The sequence below is a fragment of the Adiantum capillus-veneris genome, chromosome 28 (genome assembly GCF_014529385.1).
Source record: "Adiantum capillus-veneris isolate H3 chromosome 28, ASM1452938v2, whole genome shotgun sequence".
NCBI lineage: Eukaryota > Viridiplantae > Streptophyta > Polypodiopsida > Polypodiales > Pteridaceae > Adiantum > Adiantum capillus-veneris.
Window position 1 is genome coordinate 66,055,025 of NC_140958.1, and position 23,013 is coordinate 66,078,037.

The following is a 23,013-nucleotide window of genomic DNA, read 5'->3' on the forward strand; positions in this document are numbered from 1 at the left end:
GAGAAGCTACTCGAAGACTAGGAATGACAAACTCCCATGGCATAACTGCTTCTTGGCCATACACCATCTTAAACGGTGTGCAATTAATAGCAACTTTATACGTAGTACGATAAGCCCATAAAGCTGATGTAAGCTTTAGGTCCCAATCAGTGCGATGAGCCTCGACTGTCTTTGTCAAAATGGAGATGAGAGTTTTGTTGGTACTCTTAGCTTGGCCATTTGCTTGGGGATAATATGGTGTAGACTTGTGGTGAGATATCATGAAGTTTGATGTGAGTTCTTTTATTACTTCATTTATAAAATGAGTTCCATTGTCACTCACAAGTTCAAAGGGGCATCCAAAACGTGTGATAATGTTCTCAAAGAGGAACTTAGCTGTTGTTTTTGCATCCGCCTTCCGTGTTGCTTTTGCTTCAGCCCATTTGGTTACATAGTCGGTAGCCACAATGATATATCGTGATTGTGTGTTACGTGCAGCCGGACTAATCGGTCCTACAAAGTCTAAGCCCCACTTTTCAAATGGTTGGGTTACCTTGATGGGATGTAGAGGCATCCTATCACTTCTTTGCGGCTTCTTGAATCGTTGGCATTCATCATATCCCTTTGCAAAAAGTGATGCATCCTTAAATAGAGTGGGCCACCAATAGCCTGACTGTAAGATCTTTCAGGTAGTCAAGTTTCCTGAAAAGTGACCACTAGCTACACCCATGTGTGCCTCTTGTAGAATATATAAATACTCATCCTCGCGGGCACAGCGTCTAAGAACATCATCTTTTCCTCTCTTATAGAGAGTTCCAGCCAGTAAGCAATAGGGTTCGCATTCCTTGATTAATTTTCGAGCTATATCTTTTCGCAGTTCTTTGGGTGGAAAACCATTAACTAAGAAGTTAACAATCTTTTCACTCCATTCAGGCATTGTCTCAACAATGAACAAAAGAGTATCAGACAATTCATCATCAACCCCCGTAGGAGCTTCGCCATTAGGGATACGAGATAAATGATCCGCCATGACATGTTTCCTCCCAGGCCTCACAACAACGGTGAAGTCAAACTCAAGAAGAATTAACAACCATCGTGTAATTCGACCTGTGGAACACGGCTTGTTTACCAAATATAGCAATGCTTGATGATCAACATAAAACACAAACTTGGTAGCAAGAAGGTAATAGCGAAATTTCTTTACTGCGTAAATCATAGCTAGACCTTCGCGCTCTGTAGTAGTGTAGTTCATCTCGGCATCATTTAATTGGCGACTTGCAAAGCTAATAGGGTAGTCCAATTTATGTTCTCCTGGTTGAGTTAGAACACACCCAATAGCAAAATTTGATGCATCAATATGCACATGAAAAGTTACATTCCAATCGGGTGTTCGCAGGATTGGAGCACTTGTTAGGGCCTTCTTTAATAACTCATAAGATTGATGACATTCTTCCGTCCAGTGAAACTCGATAAGAAGCTTGTATAATGGACGCGCTATCTCTGCAAAGTTTAAAATAAATCTTCGATAATAACGAACATGGCCCATAAATCTTTGAACTCCTTTATAGTTTGTAGGTGGTGGCAAATCGGCAATGGCTTTAATCTTACTCTCATCTGTGGATATCCGGTTCTTGGACACTATATGCCCTAGAATGACTCCATGCTTAACCCAAAATTGGCATTTGAAAGGGTTCAATGAGATGCAATAAAATCTGCACCTTTCAAATATTTTTCGTAGATATAACAAATGCTTCTCCCAAGAAGAATAAACACAAAGGTCGTCTAGGAAAGCTTCACAAAACTCCCTTAGAAATTCTTTAAACGCGGTGTTTATTAATCGTTGGAATGTAGCAGGGGCATTCGTTAAGCCAAAAGCCATAACACGAAATGCAAACACTCCAAACTCTGTGATAAAAGCAGTTTTAGCTTGGTCCTCTAATGCAATTGTGATTTGATTGTAACCAGAATACCCATCTAAAAAGCTATAAGCTTCCTTGCCCACAACTCTTTCAAGCACATGTTCTGAATATGGCAAGGGATAATGATCTCTCCTAGTGGCTGCATTAACTTTCTTGAGGTCCACGCACACTCTTAGTTTCCCATTCTTTTTTGGCACAGTGATTATTGGAGAAACCCATTCTGAGTGCTCAATAGGGTATATGAATCCACATTGGATAAGTTTTTCAATCTCCTCTTGTACAATTTTGGCGTACTTAGGATTCATTGGATAGGGTCGTTGCTGGACGGGTTTAGCAGTGTTGATCATGGGAATTGTATGTTGCACCACATAAGGTGGAACGCCCTTCATGTCATGATATGTCCAAGCAAAGATATCCTTGTATTCCTTGAGGAGCTCCTTAAGTACAGCCTCTTCAGTTTCGGTAAGGTCTTGAGCAATAAAGACTGGTTTAGACTCCTCACCTGGTTCTGCTAATTCTATCTCTTTAACTACCGCTGGACCATCATAGACTCCACTGCTTCCATTGGTAGGTATTCGTTGGGCTTTGGCATACACAACCTTTCGCTCCCCCGTGGTATAAGATTTAAAATGTTCAGGAGCCGTATGTAAGTCAGCAGGCTCTTGTCCTGACGGAGACCTTTCTTTTAGTTCTGCCCCCTTTTGTTGTTGTGCTAACTCTTGGTTTTGATGTCTTCTTATAGTTCGACTCAATTTCGGCTCTGTAACCTCCAATTGAGCGAGGTCAATGGGTCGCGGGCTGCACCACATGACACTCTGGAGATGTTCACCCCAATTGTCTACTAGCTTTCGATGAGCATCACATACCCCTAGATAGCTAAGCCATTCTGCAGTAGATCTTTCCTTGTTTATCCTAGCTCTCACATGACACTCTGGAGATGTTCACCCCAATTGTCTACTAGCTTTTGATGAGCATCACATGCCCCTAGATAGCTAAGCCATTCTGCAGTAGATCTTTCCTTGTTTATCCTCGCTCTCACATTTGCTCGATATCGTCGTCTCTTATATGACCTTTGTTTCTTGTTAAGGTTTTGATTTTGGTAAATGTTTGAACTCGACTCGCTTGATAGGTCTTCGCTTGTATCTTCTTCACTCTCATATAAATTACCATAGATGGTCGTACTAGACCTTGAGTGTTCAGTTTCTATACTTGGCTCACTCGATGTTTCCTCAGGTTCTGAATCCATTTCTCCCTGAGATTCTGTTTCTGATGTGTATTGGCCTGAAGCCTTTGAGGAATCATCGGTTTCACTCTCAGGTAGGTGTGCCTCTTTCTTATCATCGGATGTTACATGCGCTACACCTAACATGTTTACTGGTGCAATGTGTGGTATCTCTTCCCCATCTGGTGTTACCCAGGTTGTTCCTCTAGCTCCCCATGTATCTATAGTTGCCGCTAGGTGTACCCAATCGACATTGTCTGACTCAGCCATTCCGGGTAGGATATCCATATAAGGAGAGTTCTCCCCAATATCCGTGTCTTCGTTACACGTGTAACAATACTGTAATGGAGTTGAGTGAATTGTTGTGTCTGATCGATTATCAATGATGAATTTATTTCCTAGAGGATGCGTTCGACCACTTAAAAGATCAACTCGAATGACAGAGTCTTGGAACTGTAAGTAGACGTGGTTTTTGGACCAGTCATGCACCATTTTTGCTTCCCTCATGAATGGACGCCCTAAGATCATCTCAAATGACATAGGATGCTTGGAAAAATCCATAACAATGAAAGTCTGCCTTACCTTGTGTCCCAAGACCTTGATCCTGAGATCCTTAAGCATTCCAATAGGTGTAACAATAGATCCATTAGCCATTTTTACCACTACGCTTGTGGCTTCAAGGTGAGGTCGCCCCATAGACTCCCAACAACTCTTTGTCACCATGTTGACTCCCGCACCACCGTCAAGGACTCCCTTTACAGTTAATCCTTTAGTAGTGATTGGCAGAGTAGCATTAGATTCATCACCTTCAAAGTATTGCCCCAACTTGTTAACGGGTACTTCATTTACAGATTCATGTCCCGCTAGGTCACATGGTGGTGCTAAATGTTCCTCATCATTCATTACCGAGTCGGGTTTGTTCATATGTGCAAACTGTGGTAATCCGGCCTGTAATTCTCCATTGAGGAAGGCTCGAAGAGCTGAGACTAGCTCGGGGTCTTTATATAGTTTGGACATGATGGTGGTTCTAACTTCTGAAGACATGAAATCCATCAATTTGGCAACATTTAATGGAATCTTGTGGGACGTAGGACCCTGAAAAGAGAATGGTGAAGATGGAATCTCCAATTCCTCAAGGGGGTCAGGTATTCCCTCACCAAACATTCTCTCTAGTAGGAAAGGTGTGTGTCCACTTTCAGATGTCCTACCCTCAGTCTCTTCCCGAATGATACTGGGTATAGCTAACAACCTGTAGTTCTTGTGAGGTTGAACTTGTGTGGGAAACATTGTGTCCGACATTTGGATGTGTTTGGGTTCAGGTTCTAATGTTCGTTCAGTTTCTTCCACCAAACCCCTCAGTTGTTGGACTCGTTCAATTTCCACTGTTGGGTTTGGATAGGTTCCAATCTTTGTCTTGCAATCCTCATTTTTTGTCTCTCGTGGCTTATCTTGGGGGTTCGCAACTGGGTAGTTTAACTTTGAATACTCTTTTGGTGTTCGTCGTAATTCCCTCTCGTGATCCTCCTCACTAGCTTTTTCCTTTGTAGTAACAGTTTTGGTCTCCGTGGTCTCTATCGAATCTGAGTCATCCTCAGGGTCATTCATATACACGGGATCCTCTCCTGTCCCTATGTTAGTCTTTGAACTAGGTTTTGAGCTAGAAGCATTAAGGGATTTCTTTCTTCGTGTTTTCTTCTTTCTCGCTCGGCCAATGGATGCAGCATCTCTCTCTTTGAGGATGTAATTTTGCTTTTGGAGCATCGACCGTGTGAGTGCATTCACTGGTGCTATGTTTATAGTTGGTGGTGTCCCATCAACAATCTCTATTATGTTCACGGTGTGATTTTCGGTGCGTTTGGATTGTTAGGACACTGTGCGATCAAATGATCTATACCACAACGATTACAAGTGAGTATTGGCATTGCCAATGCACTCCCTTGACTTGTTTGCATTAGTGCAACATTCTTTTGTATTCTAATGGGGCACTCAGCTACTCGATGTGGTCCACCACATTCGTAGCACTGAAGAGGTGGTCTCTTGGTAAAACTATTAATGTTTTAGCCTCTTTCTGCTAGCGCAGCAGCTTGATATACCGGTTTGATTTGTCCCCAATGGTCTTCCATATAGTACATGGGACACTCCTCAAGCATGTCGACTCCATAGGTGACACTAGAGTCTATGTCCTCTTCGCAATCTACATAAGTACTAGATGACTCGCAACCTATTTGGTTCATAGGTGTAACTCTTGGATGAGGGGGTTGCGGTCCTAGCACTGGAGGTGGCAATGGTGTGGTTTGGACCACATTTTGGGTTCTAGGGACCATGTGCTGTAATGGCAACTGTTGCTCCATGGGTGGGGTAGGCATCAATGCAGGAACTCGAGGTGAGTCTGCCCAAGCTATAGGCGGTCTATTTTCCATGATGCGTTTAAGCATTAGGAAATCCTTCGCTTGATGGCCATACCTACCACACACATTACAAGTCCCGTTAAACTTTACTCTGAAAGTAGGGCATTCACTCGTAGTATGTGGGCCCAAGCAAATTGAGCACCATTGTTGCTCCCTTCTTGGATACATATGAGTGTTTTGTGGAGCATGATTACCCCTAAGGCTTTCTTGGATGGCCTTTGTGAGATCTGCCAAAGTCATCTCAGATATCGTTTGCTCTTTCACGATTGGCTTTATCTTCATTGGCTCATGCCCTGATGCTTGCGAGCTACTAGACTTCGGCTCGACATACACTCTTTCCCCTGCAATCATTAAATTATCCTCCAATTGGATTGCATTCATGGTGACTGCTTCCCAAGTAGTGATACCTCTAATGAATAGGCCATTATAGATACTTTCATGTCGTAGTCCCCTAATGAATCTATCGAGCAATTGGTTGTTGTTGAATCGCTCGTTTGGATTGCATCGAGAGTTCAAATTCTTTAGGCGACTAATGAAGTCTCTCACGGATTCACCTTCTTCTCGTTGGGCTTTCTGGAGCTGAGAGGCTACACCCCAAAGTACTCCCTCTCGTATGTATTCTTTTAAGAACAGTCTCCTAAGAGTAAAGTAGATCGTTTTTTCTTCTACTCTTAAGGTTCTATACTAATCTCCAGCCTTTCCGCTTAGGGTCAAACTCAAAGCCTTACACTTATGTAGCTCATTGTGCTCTTCCAAGGAATCGCACACATGTTCAAAGACTTCCATATGCTTTCTAGCATCTCCGTCTCCATTGAATTTCTGTGTGAGCTTAGCTACTTGAACTGCCTTGCTCCTAGGATCTCTATCAGGTGCACTACGCATGTTTTCCGCAATAGAGCGACTGATAGTTTGAGCAAATGCTGCCAGATCTCCTATTTGAGCAGGTATAATGGGTGTATGTGCTCCTGGAACCACATGTGAGATGGGAGTTGGCCTTGGCCTTGGCATACGCGTGGCTCTTGGGTCCCAAATTTCGTATGGTTGTGTACTAGACGGTGGTCCAAAGTTTACAGGCGTGGCCCTAGGCATAGGGGGTGCCTGATATGGCATGTTATTATTAAATGGCATGGCTCCACTTGCATAAGAGCTTGGATAATTCCATTGTGGATTGTAAGCTCTTGGAATAATCGGAGGTGTAGGAGCTACATGAGGCTGAGGTACGACAGGTGCACATGATTGATACATACATGTAGGTATAGTTGGGGGCACTGTGCTACTAGGCATCGGCGCAGTGTTAACAAATGAATTCCATGGTGTAATTCTTGTCATGCTCACCACTGGGATATGCATGGTAGCTGTAGTGTCATTAAGAGAAAGATGAGCTAGATCTGGGAAGGTAAAGCTGCCACTTGTGGGCTCAGATTGTACTGAGGCTCTTGGCGAAACAACATATGGAGGATCAATGGGGCTCACTGAGGGAGTCTCCATTTGTGACAGGGTTGGTTGGTTGGCCTTTCCCGTATCCAAGAATCTCATTAGGCCTGTTGAAGGCATGTTGATCCTTGTGTTCTGTCTTTCTAACTCGACAATCCTATGGAGGACATCACAGACTTTCTGTTGTTGCTCATCTATGCTAGTAGCACCCGATGTGGATTGTAGAACATCTAACCAACCCACATGATAGGTGTGTCCTGTGTACCGATCAGTTAAAGCTTCTGCTTGTAGGTCATACTCCCAATTTTTGTTTAGGAATATCCCATCTAGGCCTGGTGTGCTAGAGGTTTCCCTTGAAGTGGAAGCATTATTGCTCCCCATAGCTTGCCCCTCCGTGACTGCTACCTTGGGAGCACTCGGTTGCTCGACTGGCATGATTGTTGTCATAGGAGCCTTTGCTTTCAGGGCTCGACTTTGTTCTAGCCCTCGTAGGTTCTCAATTTCCCTCTCCCTTGTTGCTTGCATATAGCGTTCGATCTCTTGTACTTTGGCAAGACTCCTACCATCGGGTAGTAAAACCTCAGAGGGAGATAGTCCTAAGGGATCACGAGGTGCAGTGGATGGAACATTCACATGCACACTCTCAAGAAGCATAGGGTCCATTTTAGGTAGGAATGACGAATTTACTTCCCCACTCCCTTCATTTATTTCATTAACCGCATGTTCGGAGGGAGTAGCTCTACTAAGGGTCTCTTTTAAGCAGCTAAACACGCTGGACCCGGGCCGTGGGCCCATGGCATGCATGTCTTGACTTGAACTATCAGGGTTTGGTGTAGGATACCCCTCCATGACTTCGTAGTTAGAGGAAGAATCACTAGATGCGATATGAGGATCTTGGGTCGCACTACCTTGAGTCCAGGCCGAAGGTCCAGAACCTAGGGTGGAGGAATAATGGGTGCCCGCGTAAATGGAGGCACTACCAATATGCTCGTGCTCTAACACTCGTCCAGAGCGTAGGTTCATATGACTTGGATCCCCTAGAAGTGTCAGTGAGGGCCCGTGAAGGCTGCTCACCTAGTAATTTTGGGTGTTTTGCAACCCAAGTCTTTTCTTATTTTTTGATTTTTTGGCCCTTTTTTTTTGACCCAGCTATAGAATAGAACGTATGATAGCTCAAAACGAGCGTCTCGGTTAGAGGGATGTGCCGTGCTTTACAGCCCTCCGTTTGGTCACTTTATGCCCTCGGAATCCCTAAAACTGTCAATTTCTAGTAGGGAACTAGGCCCGAATTCGAAAGTCTAAGGGTGCAAGTGGGAAGAGAAGGGAGGAGAGTGGAGGACTTGCCCCACATGCTCTCATTCCCTCTTGAGGGGGTAGGGTATATATATAAGAGTGAGTCTAGTGTACATCATAAGACTGAGGACTGAGGCTTGGGCTTAGGCTTGGGCTTGGGGAAATGATCCTGATCCCGATCAAATTTTTAGTGTAGCCCCCAGTCACTCACGCTTAATATTTTCGGTTTTTTATTATAGCTTGGGGAAATGATCCCGATCCCGATCAAAATTTTAGTGTAGCCCCCAGTCACTCACGCTTAAATATTTTCGGTTTTTTTTAAAATTTTTAAATTTTTTTAAATTTATATATATATATATATTTTTATAACTTTTTTTTTTTTGGGGCGACGACCGCGCGCGGATTTGGTGGCCCTTTCTTGGCCACACACACTCTCACCTACCTAACCTCCCAGTCAACAGCTCACAGACAACTCACTACCTTATCTACTTACTAACACTGCTGCTAACCACTAACTAATCCACTAACTAATCTGTTAACTGCTTGCTGACAGTGAGCTAACTGTCCACCTACTTCCTCTCTCACTACCTGCTGTGCAAACACTGTGTGCAGCCAAACCTTGACAGAAAACTGTGTGCAGAACTGTGTGCAAACAGAAATTGCTAACTGCCTTCCTACTTATTCATTCACTGCAACCAAGCTAATGACTACTAATTGTGCAAAAACTGTGTGCAAACAGAAAACACAACATTATGCAGAAATCACAGAACTTGCAGACAACACAGAAATTAACAACATACAGAAAAACAACTCATTCCTCTTCCTCTTACTCTTCTTTCCTACTACAAACAACTCATAGGAGAAGCACAAAGTGCCTCTTGGGCTTAGTGCAGGGCGATTCCCCGGCAGCGGCGCCAAAAATGTGCGCTCCTTGCCGCACTGTCGAAGCAAGGGACTTGCCGATACACCGTGTGCGAGCCACAAATGGCTCCAAGCACACAACAAGACTAATCTAGCAAGCTCAAAAGAGGGCAATGGTGTGTCACTCACCGCTCTATGCTCCTGCCGTGGAGGATTCCTCGCCGCGATGAAGAAGGAGCTGCAGTCATGCCGCGCTCAACCGCTTCTCCGCCGTCGTGCCTTCGTAATGCTCGATCGCACACACACTCTCCCTCTCTCTCTCTCTCTCTCACATACACACACACACGAGGAGGTGGAGAAGAAGAAGAAGAAGATGGAGATGGAGATGGAGCAAGAGCACTCTTCTATTGCACAAATGAGAGAATGAGTGAATTTTAGGTTTAGTTGGCTTTTATATGAGCTCACCCCATTCACACTTGGGCTCCCATGCTTAGCCAACTAATCCCTTGAATGTCCCAGTTAGAGTGCGCCTCTCATCGGCGATCACTCTTACCCTTTTCCTATTGGTCCAACAAGCCCGGTACCTGACTCTACCAAATACATAATACACGTCCGTCGTAGGTGATGGGGTGTCCGTGAGCTGTGAGGGTTAACAGCTGATCTGTTGCCTTATTTATCAGATGGCTGTTGCTGTCACAAGACGGGCACCACGTTCCAATAGAAAGTACAAATTGAACATATTTTTAGCACTTCAATAACAACTGAACTGAGAGAGAGAGAGACAACACGCGACACGGAGTGGCAGAATTCCACCCCAGAGAGTATTAGCCCCAAACCTTGGTGCCCCTTTCGGTATTTCTTTATATTACTGCTGATTCGCAAAGTACAACAGCAGGGGAGCACCTCCTCTGCAATCTACACACTGAACAGTGTCAGAGATGTGACGTGACACATCCAATCCTATGTGTCCGTGGACAAGCTACAACATAACAGGGTTAAGTCAGTCCAGTCAAGTCTAGATTAGAAGTGATCTGGCACTTTTGTGAGTCTATTCGTAGACCGTGCATGCCCAGTCACTTAGCATAGATGCATATCCTCTGGTTGCACACAACATGATCATCAGTATTCCCATCAGAATCCATTAGAATCAGTTAGGGGATTTTTCCAGTGCATTTAGCCTATTTTCCCTATCTTTGACATTTTTCACTTATTATTTTTAAGTGACTTCCCAAAAAAAGTAGGTAGGGAAATTTTGCTAAGTTAATATATAAGCAAACCCAAGTTAGCACAATTGGGAACATGAGCAAAGAGCACAGCAGGCTTCCCCAAGCAACAGGTGCTCCCTCCCTCTCTCAACAAGAACCTCGTCAAGCCGCTTGGTGAGGCCACCCCCCTTCATGCCCTAGAATTTTGGGATCGCCTACATTCCCTATCCCCTGGCGTTTCCTTCTCCAACAGCCATCGCCCTCAAGCATCACTGCTTTGTGTTTTTCCCGCTTCCGACGCTCCCAGCCATTAGCGTTTTTCGATCGCTAGCAAATCTGCAACTTCAGCGTTTTTGTGTAGCGTTTCAGCATGGAACCCACAGCCATGGCAGCATTTTCAACAGGTACAAACAGTCCTAAAAATGAAGCCAGATAGATCAGGTACATCAGCGTTTTCAATCACCATAGGACCCCCGACAAAACCAATCATTTTTAGCCATAAAAACAGCAGTAAATCAGTCATTTTTCAGCCTCCCAAAGTGGTGCAGATTCTCAGCCAATACCCCTTTGTGAACAGCAGATAGAAGAGAACCAAATTCAGCCCTAAAGTCATCGTCGTCACCACCGGCATAGTCCTAGGTTGCATCAGTCCATTGCATCGTCATTGTACCACTGTGCAATCAATAGTAGACCACTCTCGCCGATGAGAGCATTAGGAGAAATATGAACCTTGCATGGGCCTTGTAAGGAATCCTAATTTTTAGGGATTAAGGCTAATGGTGTGTAGGGTTAAGGGGACAAGGGCATTCAAGAAGCTAGTTTTGAGTAGGCTTTTCTAGCCTTTTTTTTAGACACATGTAGGATGTGGACCTAAGAGGTCACCTTCTCTCTCTAGCTTTTTGAAAGTGAAGGGAGTAAAGAGGTGTGGTCACATCATCAAAAACGTGGATCACTAAGAGCCAAAATTTGAATTTTTTTAAAAAAAGTTATTTTTACTTATTTTTGACTTAAAACTCCCCCCCAACATATATCCATATCAAAAAAGTATTTTTTGACATTTTTTTAAACTTACAAGCGCTAAAAGTCCAATTTTTCAAAAAAAAAACTCCCCCAAAAAAAAAAACCTTTCTTCTCTCTTCCTCCTCCCTCCTTTCTCCCTCTCCTCTCCCTCCCTGTCCCTTCTCTCCTCCTCCTCCCCTCTCTCCCTCTCTCCCACTGTCCCCTTCTCTCCTACCATGTTCCTCCCTCTCCCTCCCTGCCCCCTTCTCTCCTACCATGTTCCTCCCTCTCCCTCCCTGCCCCCTTCTCTCCTCCTTCTCCACTCTCTCTCTCTCTCTCCCCCACTACCCCCTTGTCTTCTCCCATGTTCCTCTCTCTCCCTCCCCCCTCTCTCTTTTCATCCTTTGCTTCCTCATGCAGCAACTACCATGGTGCTCAAGGACATCACAAATCGTATGCATACATATTTGCTTGTTCGCAACGTTTGCATCGAAGGCCGCACGTGAGGGTGAGCAGAGGTCATCCCAGGAACGTCGTAGCATCGGTGAGATGAATGTTGACGATTCTTCAATATCTTGCCAACACCATCACATATTTGAATAAAACACCCCTTTATGCAAGGTAACAATATACTTCTTACTTTTGATTGTGTTCTTCTTATCATAAACTTTGAAGTCTAAGGTGTTGCCTCTACTTGTTTTGTAGTGCTTGGCACAAAGGTTGCTTTTATGCACAAATAGTGAAAGGCTGCAGGTTAGAGAGGCCAAGTGTCACCACTTTTCCTCTAAAACAGTCTTCTTTGTTACATCTTGCAGGTAGGTGCTTCAAATCCATGCTTATTAGGGGTGGTAGTCTCATCCTAATGTATATTTTTATATTGTTTATTCCCAGCTAGATAGAAATACTTGCAAATTTGTACAACATATACTTAACAAGTGTCTTCATTATATAGCTGCAAATGTTGAATTCATACATGTTTTTGTTACAAGGTGACCTCTTGCTATGCTAGTTGAGTGGCGTTGTTTGCAAGAACGGCTCAAGGAACTGGCATAACATGAAGCTTTTACGGTGGCACAAAGCTCTCCTCAGTGGCAATGTGGCTCCCACTACACCAAAAATCATTATGCTGACCTGAAGAGATCCCTAGTAGGACAATGCAAAAACTTTTCATCAGCAGCAACACACTCTTTCCTAACATGAGGGAACTCCTACCAAAGATATTTTTATGTGATAGGTCACCCCAGGAGCATACCATGTCATGGAATGGATGTAAGAACTATGACCACACTACTCCTTGTAAAGTGTTCACAGATGTATGTTTATCAAAGTTAATGAGAAGAAATTTGGACTTTTTTGTTTGTTGATGTGTAAGAGCACTCTAGGTCTACCATATTTTAGATTGTTTGATAAGTTAAATAAAATTTGTAGTCATTTAAAGTGTAAGTTTGTTTTTGTTTGGTAAGATTGTACATGAGAAGACATAATAAAGTATAAGAGATCTTGGCGGAATAAGCCTCGATTAGATTCCTACCATGCACTTGTGACACCAGACCTCTCCTTGAACCTTTTGATTTCTATCATTGTGGGAAGTCTAAGGGTGGTCTATTTTCAAATTTTTAGCAATAACTTTTTTTAAAAGGAAATTTTGGTTATTTTAAAGTTTGTACACAGTCTAGGAGTTCATTCTGATTGTTTTCCTTTAGTTTCAATTTTTGATCGAGGGCACTCCTTGGAAGCCACTTTTGAAGGTGTTAGGGTGAGATTTTGAGAAAGTTTTGTATGTAGGAAATGCAGTCCTTAACACAATAAAAAACATTGGTTCTCTGAGTATTTTCAGATTCCATGGTTTTAATGCCCGTTCGAGCCCGTAGATTAAGGAAAAAGTAAGAAATGTCTGTTTTACATCATTTTTTAAGAAATTGCCAACTTGCACGTTGATTTTTGGAAAATCCGAGTAGGATATGATTTTTTTGCATCACACGATAGTCGAAGAGCGCGACGAGATGAACAAATTTATGTGAGACAAAAAGCCCAGACAGATTCAGAGCCAATTGAACACTAGAAGCTCTTGAAAACAGCCTAAAAGTAGGGCCCCAGGGACCCTCAACATGAGGGGCCACAAGGGCGCGCAAATCAGCCATCCAAAATTTTTGGATGGTTGATTTGCGCGCTCTTGTGGCCCCTCATGTTGAGGGTCCCTGGGGCCCTAAAATGACAAGTACATGCTTTTTTTGATGCATAGCCATGAGATAGAATTGGGCAAATTGATGTATTCATAGCAAACTCCCCCCCCCCCCCCCCGCACAATGGCAAATAGCTAAACATTGTATCATGCCATGCATAAAAATAAATCTTGTACTTGTCATTTTAGGGCCCCAGGGACCCTCAACATGAGGGGCCACAAGGGCGCGCAAATCAGCCATCCAAAATTTTTGGATGGCTGTTTTGCGCGCCCTTGTGGCCCCTCATGTTGAGGGTCCCTGGGCCCTAAAATGACAAGTACATGATTTTTTTGATGCATAGCCATGAGATAGAATTGGGCAAATTGATGTATTCATAGCAAACTCCCCCCCCCCCCCCCCCCCCCACAATGGCAAATAGCTAAACATTGTATCATGCCATGCATAAAAATAAATCTTGTACTTGTCATTTTAGGGCCCCAGGGACCCTCAACATGAGGGGCCACAAGGGCGCACAAATCAGCCATCCAAAATTTGGCCACAAGTGCGCGCAAATCAGCCATCCAAAATTTTTGATGCATAGTCATGAGATAGAGTTGGGCAAATTGATGTATTCATAGCAAACTCCCCCCCCCCCCCCCCCCCCCCCACAATGGCAAATAGCTAAACATTGTATCATGCCATGCATTAAAAAAAGTTTGTACTTGTCATTTTAGGGGCCCAAGGACCCTCAACAAGAGGGGCCACAAGGGCGCGCAAAATGGCCATCCAAAATGCTTGTACTTGTCATTTTAGGGGCCCAGGGACCCTCAACAAGAGGGGCCACAAGGGCGCGCAAACTGGCCATCCAAAATTTTTGGATGGCCAGTTTGCGCGCCCTTGTGGCCCCTCTTGTTGAGGGTCCCTGGGCCCCTAAAATGACAAGTACAAGCTTTTTTTAATGCATGTCCATGATATATAACTGGGCAGTTTAATGTGTTCATAACAACCCCTCCCCCCCCCAAATGGCAGATACCTAAACCTTGTATCATGCTTATCAACCATTTTTTACTTCCTTGTGTCCATCCCCTGTTCTTGTAAATATCTTGGTCCCTATTTGTGCCTGGATGGGCATTCTACATGCCGTTGTGGTCCCTCTTGTTGAGGGTCTCTGGGGCTTCAAAATGACAAATAGGAGCTTTGTTTTAATGTATGGCCATGAGATAGAGTTGTAGTGTTTGATGTCCGGAGTATTCACTATGTCAAATTTTCCTATATCATGTCCGTTCACCACAATGGATTGAAAGTAGCCCTTATAGGCCTTACCTACACATGTTTCTGTAACTTTACAAGAATATAAATTCCCTTCTGTTGAACACATGTGCTATGTTACATATACTTTAGTGAACTCGCAAGGTCAAAGGCCTCACAAATTTTGTGCACTTAGAACATTTAGCACTAGAAATCAACCAAACAAGGAGCCAATTTTTACTTCCTTGTGTTCACCTCGTGTTCTTGGAAATGTTTTGGTTAAGCCATTTCTTTGGTATTTAAAACCACATGTGACCCCTATTGTTATAGTATCCGACCAAAGGTTTCTTGATTAGCAGTTATATAGGTTCGAGTGATACATATCTTCTATGCTAACAATGCATGTATCTATAATTTATGTTTACACTTTCTCTATCCAAATGAGCTACATAGTAAAAATCAAATCCGCAATTCAACAATTAAGTTCACAAGGTGATAGATATTGGTATGATCTTTAACAATACCAAATAAATAGCTACCAATAGCGAATGAATAGGGATATTTAAGAAGGTTTGATACCAAAAACTTGTCAACACTACTCAAAAAGGTGGAAACTCAAAGGCTTTATAATATATATGATGAAACAAGAATCAATAATAATTCACCCCTATATATCTACACCTCCATCTCAAGTTGTCATTTCTCTAAGTCAAGCTTGGCATAGGAATAGTATGGAAACAATAACATTTTGGAAAGCAAGAATTTATCTTTCTCAACTTTTGAAATGTTGCTATTGATATATATTCAACATCCCCAAATGAGGACATCTTGACAAAGGTTATGATCCACTTAATAAGAATAACCATTAGTGATTAAACTGAAATCAAAATATTGCATGAATTTCTTCATGGTGGAATGATTAAGACTTGAAACTTCAAACATCTTACAGACAAATCAGAATATCCAAAAAAATCAACAATATTTCTCAAATCTGTATGAAACTCCAGTAATCTAAATAAAATACTCTCACTCAGTGCGACACCATTTAACAAAAAGAAATATTTATATTGCATTTATAGAGGAATCAAGCCTCATAAAAATAATTACAAATGGAGACAATGTTGTTGCTGTTAGGCTTCTCTTACAAGTATTTGTCTTTCTCATCTAGAGATTCATATACACGAGTATTTGTGAGTCTATGACACTAGGGAAGATAGTAGTACTATAGGGATGGCTTTTCTAAGAGCTCCTAGAGAGTACCTATTGGTTCAAGATTCTACAAAAATCCTACTATTCTTATCAAAATCTTTTAACACGGTAGTGAAATGTTCCTCACGGAACAAAATAGGGTGATTTCCATCTCTGCACATGGTTGCTTGCTCATGACCTCTCAAAACAAGTTGACTCTGTAAGTAAACAACAGATTATGTGAGCACAAAGTTATAAAGTACAAAATGATATCATTCTAATAATGTAATGACAACTATACAAAGAATAAATTATAAGAAAAATCTTTGATGACTCTCCATAGATAACACAACTTACTTACATTGTGAGACTCAATCACATGCTATAAAACTATAGATGGCGCACCAAAGCCATCAACAAAATAGCACCACCCAATGTTATGAGGTGTGAAGCCTAAACATTGAAAGCCATAAAGAGGTTAATTCCCTCCAGCATGATAAACTTAAAGATGGAGATGATCTTAAGCTCTGAATGTAAGCTACAAGGGTAGTTTTCTCACCATTCTATCTTTATGTTGGAGATAAATCCTTGCAATGCCCATGCACTATTCACACCTCCTGTTCTTGTGGTATGCAAGTCATGTGAGTTGATGCTTTTTCCACCTTCGGGAGTAGAGGTTTCCATGTAGTGCGAGTGAATGAAAGTAGAAGGAGGAGAATCTTGTTTCATGCTGTAATGGAGGTGAGAGAAGGGAGAGGAGCTAGCTTGGTGTGGAACTATGTGGTGGGCAAGGGGAAGAGATGGGGAAGAAGCTTGCTTGGTGCTACAATGGAGATGGGAGAAAGCTAGTAGAGAGATAATATTGGACTATAGGGGATGCATGTGGTTGTTGCAGCCATGGAGAGCTTGGAAAAGGGTTTGTAGAGAGAGAAAATCACTTTTAGCTATAGAATAGGTTTGGAAAGACTTTGGAGGGTGGAAAATGATGTTTTGAAATTTTTTAGAACTTTTTAGTGTACGTTTTTAACTTTTGGAGGTCAAAAATACTTTTTTGACCATGAAATAGGTTAGGGGACCTTTTCAGGAGGGAAAACTTGAAATTTGAAATTTTTTGAAAATTTGAAATTTTTAGTGTATTTTTAAATCCGGGCCAAAAAGTGGGGGAAAAAAGGTCAAAGTGGTCCCCCCCCGCCCACCCCTCCCTTTCCCCTAGCCACCTCCCTTACCTTCTCACTAGGTAAGAGGCCATTAAGAGGTGTAAGGCTACCTTGTCCCCCTACTATTTTGAGGGTATAGAGTGTGTCCACCACCCTCTTCTTATTGGCTGGCCTCTAATTAACCTTAATCCCAAAGGGCCCCTAGAGGGTTCATATTTTTCCTAATGAGTGGGGCCTTCGGAGGAGGGTGTTACAACGTCTCTGGTGTCGTATCTCTCTTCTCTCTCTATCTCTCAGTCTTATACACTTTCACGCACAGTGTCCATTCACTTTGTTTGTGATCATAGCATTCTCTCATTAAGAACGGAAGGCTCTCCCTTCCATAAGAACAAAAGGAACCTTGAGCACAGTTCGGAGCACTCATCTTGAGCAAAGCGCAAACAATCATTCCGCTGCACCTAACAAGAGAGGGCCCCGAAGGCTCATATTTAAAGGCCCAAAGCGTAAAAGCATCAAATATGAAAAGCTGACCCCAAAAAATCACTTTCCTAAAAATTCGGGATTTTCCTAAAAATCCACCGTGAATTCCGGAACGTCCGTACACGTGCCACATCATCATATTTTGATGTGCAAAGTCTTTTGAGAGTGTTCTGCTTTATTTTTAATGCTTTTATGTCACTTGGGGCCCCATCGGACGGGGTCCCCATAAGTTGGTAGGACTTCTTCTTTTGTTACTTGTTCTTCTTAGGGTTTCTAGAATTAGGGTTAGGGTTTCCAGAATTAGGGTTTTAGCAGTTAGGGTTTTTGGCAGAAATTAGGGTTAGGGTTTCTACTCTCGGGCGACCACGTCATCTTTAAGTTGACTCCATTCTTTAGGCTTTGACACGTCAGCAATTTGTTACATCTCCCCTTCTTGAAAGAGAGTAATCGTCCTCGATTACAACATATCTGCAAAACAACTCAAGTTAGCTCAAAAATTTCCGAGGGACATTCCAAGGGACAATCATGTTTGCTCTTTTTATTAAGGACTTAGCTTCTCCTTTCTGCTCTTTTGATCAAGGAATTAGCTTCTCCTTTCGGTTGTTTTGATCAAGGAGTTAGCTTCTCCTTTCTTCCAGATCGAAACTCTTGATATTCCGGCGTAGTAAAATTAGCAATCCCACCTAGACCGTACTGATTTTCCACGGGTGTCTTGATGCACTAAAATTACATACCCAGGCAATCTCTTCCAATTAGAAATATTCAGTAGTTGGCACATCACAATGCAACACAAATGCTTACATATGCATGTTATAAGACATAGAAACATAAAGCCGTCGATGAACACTCCTCCCGCATAACCTAACAAGGTCCGGGCCGGGAGATATTCAACGACTCCCTCATCACTCCTCCCGCATAACCTAAAAAGGTCCGGGCCGGGAGATATAGAGGCCTTTTACAACCAAACGTCCCCCAGACCGCAGTCTGCATTGTTTGGAGGTGCTGAGAGTAACCACTGCTCAGACTTCTTAATACTCCTCCTGCATAACCATCCAGGTCCGGGCCGGGAGTCACAACAACAATTATTTTACAAGCATACAACCAAACGCTCCCTAGGCATCGGCCTGCGTCGTTCGGAGGTTTTCAAACATACAACGAAACCAGGCATCGGCCTGCGTCGTTCCGACGTTCAGACAATGCCAAAACAGTATTTCTCACTACTCCACCCGGGAGTAAAATCACCAATCATTGAAACCAGTATCAAACCAGAGTCAAACAATTCAAATCGGCACCAAAACAGGTTCAAAATACATACCATCCATTTCAAACAAATTCCAAACATGATCATCGAACAAGTTCAAACAGAACTCAAACTTAAAAAGCAATCTCTACATCAGTCGAGCTCGAAAAGTCGACTGACTTTCCATCCTGAAACCTGCACCAAAAATTAGGGTTAGGTTCATTTCATAAGGTCGTAGCCGAGCACAACATGGTCCATCAGCTCTTGGACAAACAGTGTTTCTTTGGCGGTGATTGTAGTCCCAAGATAGCAATCACACTGGACCTCCAAGGTCATCTAATCGTGAAGAGACATCTAATGGGAAATGTCGTGAAATTTTAAGATACAATTTTCTAGGGTTTCCATGGCAAGCATTTCAGGATACCCCACTTTGCCAGAAGTTGCACTTTGTAAGAAGATGTTAGAAACCATATAACTTCGGGGCAAAATTTTTCTTGAAAGCTTGCCAAGTACTTGGAGTATGCTGCTTGGTAGCTATCAACATCTGCATGGCCCTGCCTCTAAGAAAAACAATGACTCGAAACAAATCTTGGATCCTTCTTTTGCAAGTGATCTTAATGGCTTATGCCCTGTAAGACATGAGCGGTTTGCTCTGTCTGCTCTTTCATAGGACCGGTATGCTTTCAGAAAAGCACACGCCTCATGCTCTGATACCACTGTCACAAGACGGGCACCACGTGCCAATAGAAAAGAACAGAATGAACAGACTTTTAGCACTTCAATAACAACTAAACTGAGAGAGAGAGAGAGAGAGAGAGAGAGAGAGAGAGAGAGAGAGAGAGAGAGAGAGAGAGAGAGAGAGAGAGAGAGAGAGAGAGAGAGAGAGAGAGAGAGAGAGAGAGAGAGAGAGAGAGAGACGACACGCGACACGGAGTGGAGGAATTCCACCCCAGAGAGTATTGGCCCCAAACCTTGGTGCCCCTTTCGGTATTTCTTTATATTACTGCTGATTCGCAAAGTACAACAGTAGGGGAGCACCTCCTTTGCAATCTGCGCACGCTGAAGAGTGCCAGAGAGGGCCCCCAAGGCTCATATTTAAAGGCCCAAAGCCTAAAAGCATCAAATATGAAAAGCTGACCCCAAAAAATTACTTTCCTAAAATTTAGGGATTTCCCTAAAAATCCGCCGCGAGTTCCGGAACGTCCGTACAAGTGCCACATCATCATATTTTGATGTGCAAAGTCTTTTGAGCGTGTTTTGCTTTATTTTTAATGCCTTTATGTCACTTGGGGCCCCATCGGACGGGGTCCCCATAAGTTGGTAGGACTTTTTCTTCTGTTACTTGTTCTTCTTAGGGTTTTTAGAATTAGGGTTTGCAGGTTTTAGGGTTAGGGTTTCTAGAATTAGGGTTTTAGCACTTAGGGTTTTTGGGAGAAATTAGGGTTAGGGTTTTTTCTCTCGGACAGCCACGTCATGTGTAAGTTGACTCCATTCTTTAGGCTTTGACACATCAGCAGTTTGTTACAGCTGCCCACTTATTAAGTGGGCGGTCGGCATATGTTTAAAAATAGTGTTAGTCTGCCTAAAAACTCAATAAAACCTCATAAGTTAAAAACAATGCTTTCACAACACTTCCTAGGCATCCCTAGATGCAATCACATGCATAGTTGCAATGCAGACATAGACTTCCTCGCGGGAAAGTATCTGCTTTCCCGAAAAGCAATCTCGGTTTCTCAGAAAGCATCCGTTTTTCCTCAAAGTTTCCTATGAACCCATCTTCATTCAAGTGCTTGCTTTTCCTTGTGCACAATTCCAACACAGTTCAGAATTTCCTCTTGACTATGGTATTCGCTTTCTGATGCACCCGTCACCCACCTTTTGACACATCAAGAATACTCATCACCTAGTCCTTTCCTGCCAAACTTACGGTACAATCTCCTTCGCGATGCTCTATGTCACCCATCCTATGATGCATCAGAGATGTCCGTTCCCCGATGGTTAGATACTTCTTCTCGATGCTCCTTGTCACCCATCTGATGTGACGGATCAGAAGTACCCGTTCCCGGTGGCCTGACAGATATTCCCGTTCACAGTGCTCCCGTCATTACTTCGAATGACGCACTAGGAATACTCTGTACTAGGATGTCTCAAGTGAGAAAAACCCTCTCACTTAAAATTCCAATAATTCATTTAGAATTATTTTTCTTGGTGTTCCAAGCGAGAAAACGCTCTCACTTATAGATCCAATAATTCATTTAGAATTATTTTTATGTAAGATAAAGCCAATTTAGCAACAACTATCCCTCAAACAGGCGACATCTTTGTAGAGATATTGTTGCGCTTGAAGCTATCAAGGAGTTTCTAAACAATCTCTGCTGCCTTAGTGATTCTAACCTTTAAGAAATGATACCCAAAGTTTCCAAATTTTTTCCTTTTTTACTTGTTAGACAAATTGAAATTGAGTCCTTTGGAGTGGATCATCAGCTCTGGGTTCTACCTAACAAAGCCTTTTTGGCACCCATTCTGAATGAAACTTGGGTTTATTTGGCTAATTTACCTGCCTCCACATTTGAGGATTGCAGAATCAAGATTTTGAAAGCAGGACAGTCCCTTGACAAAGCGGAACTCATCAAAGCCCCATTCAACCTTAACTTTATGACCATTCTAAATGCTCCTCTAATGTAGGATTGTACATTCGTACAAAAGGGAACATGGAATTTGCTAAGAGCAATCCTGACTTCTACACTGAATCAATCTGGAATGTGATTCGATCGTATGTAAAATGTGCCTACAAGTTTCTTGACCCTAAAGCCTCATGTGAATCACGCATCATGTGGTTCGACCATGCTATCTATTATATCCTCAACCATCTTGACCAACTCTTCCCCGAGAAACCAGTGGACTTTCATTTATCCCTTATCTGCTCTTGGTCAGGAGGCCAAGCCAAACAATTAGTGGTTACTCAAATTGCTTATACTATTTTTCGTGGGCTTATGCTGAATATCCTTAAAGAACTCAAATCTGATGAACCAGGTACTTATCTGACCACTTATGCCAACTATAAAGGTGTCAAAATCATCACTAGTCTACTTAAGTCTTGTATTAAAGATGATGACTCCTCTTCGTTGAAAAGACCTAACTCTTTGTGTATATAAATAGGGGAGGAATTCTCTCATCCCTCACTTAGCCTTGATGTGCATCGTGCACAACTACTATTGGGAAAAGTGGTATCCCCTCCTAAAGCTTCAAATTTTGGAGATGGTTGAACAAATTAACACATCTCATGTCGGTACCCAATTTCTGTTTGAGATACATGCGAATTGTTGCTTTATTCTAGTTTTTGATATGTCGGGTTATTGCCAATTTGTTAATAATAGGGTATTACCCTTAAACTATGTGGGTGTTGATTCTTGCCAATGTTGAGCTGTTGATACTTTTTGAGTATGAGAAAAATAGCACTCAGATGACTACAAATCTATTAAAAAAAAGGGCTTTTAACTTTTGTTGACTGTCGGTCATTAGTTAGCTGAGGTAAACCAGGTTTTGGTCAAAATCTTTGGTGTCTGGGAATGATTGAGCAATATGTGTTCCTTCCCTATGTCCATTTATCGATGTAATTTCAGTCATCTTTACTACTCATAGACTTACTTTTTCATTTAATAAGGTTGTCGATGTATGAAGCCAATTTCTATAATTTTCTGAGTTGTGAGTTGTTTTTATTTGGTTCGGATTAGCAAAAAATTTAATGATTATTTTGCTGCACGGTTCAGCCCCATGATTTTAACTCAACATGCATAATAAAATAATAGTCGTTTTATCAATCAACCCTTGTTATTTATTGGAGGGTGTCATAATAAAATATTATGGGATTTAATCAATCATCTCTTGAGATGATTCACTGTAGGGTTTAGGTTATCTCACTCTTATAAAGCTTTCCTGTTATTGCTTAAGGAGCCTGGCTATTGAGGTCACTTAGTGTTACGGTATTGGCTTTTACGATCATTCTCATAAATAAGCACATTGGATATTGTCGACTTGGGTATTATTTATTGTTATACAAGCTAGATATACGATCGTGTTTTGATAAAAGGCTTTCATTGCTGGATGCAACCTTTTTTCACCATCAGGTGTCGAGGCTTTTTTGGCTGTGCCAAGATTGAACTCACCAATCTTAACCTGAAATGGTTGACTGAATTGAGTACTACTATAGAACGGAAG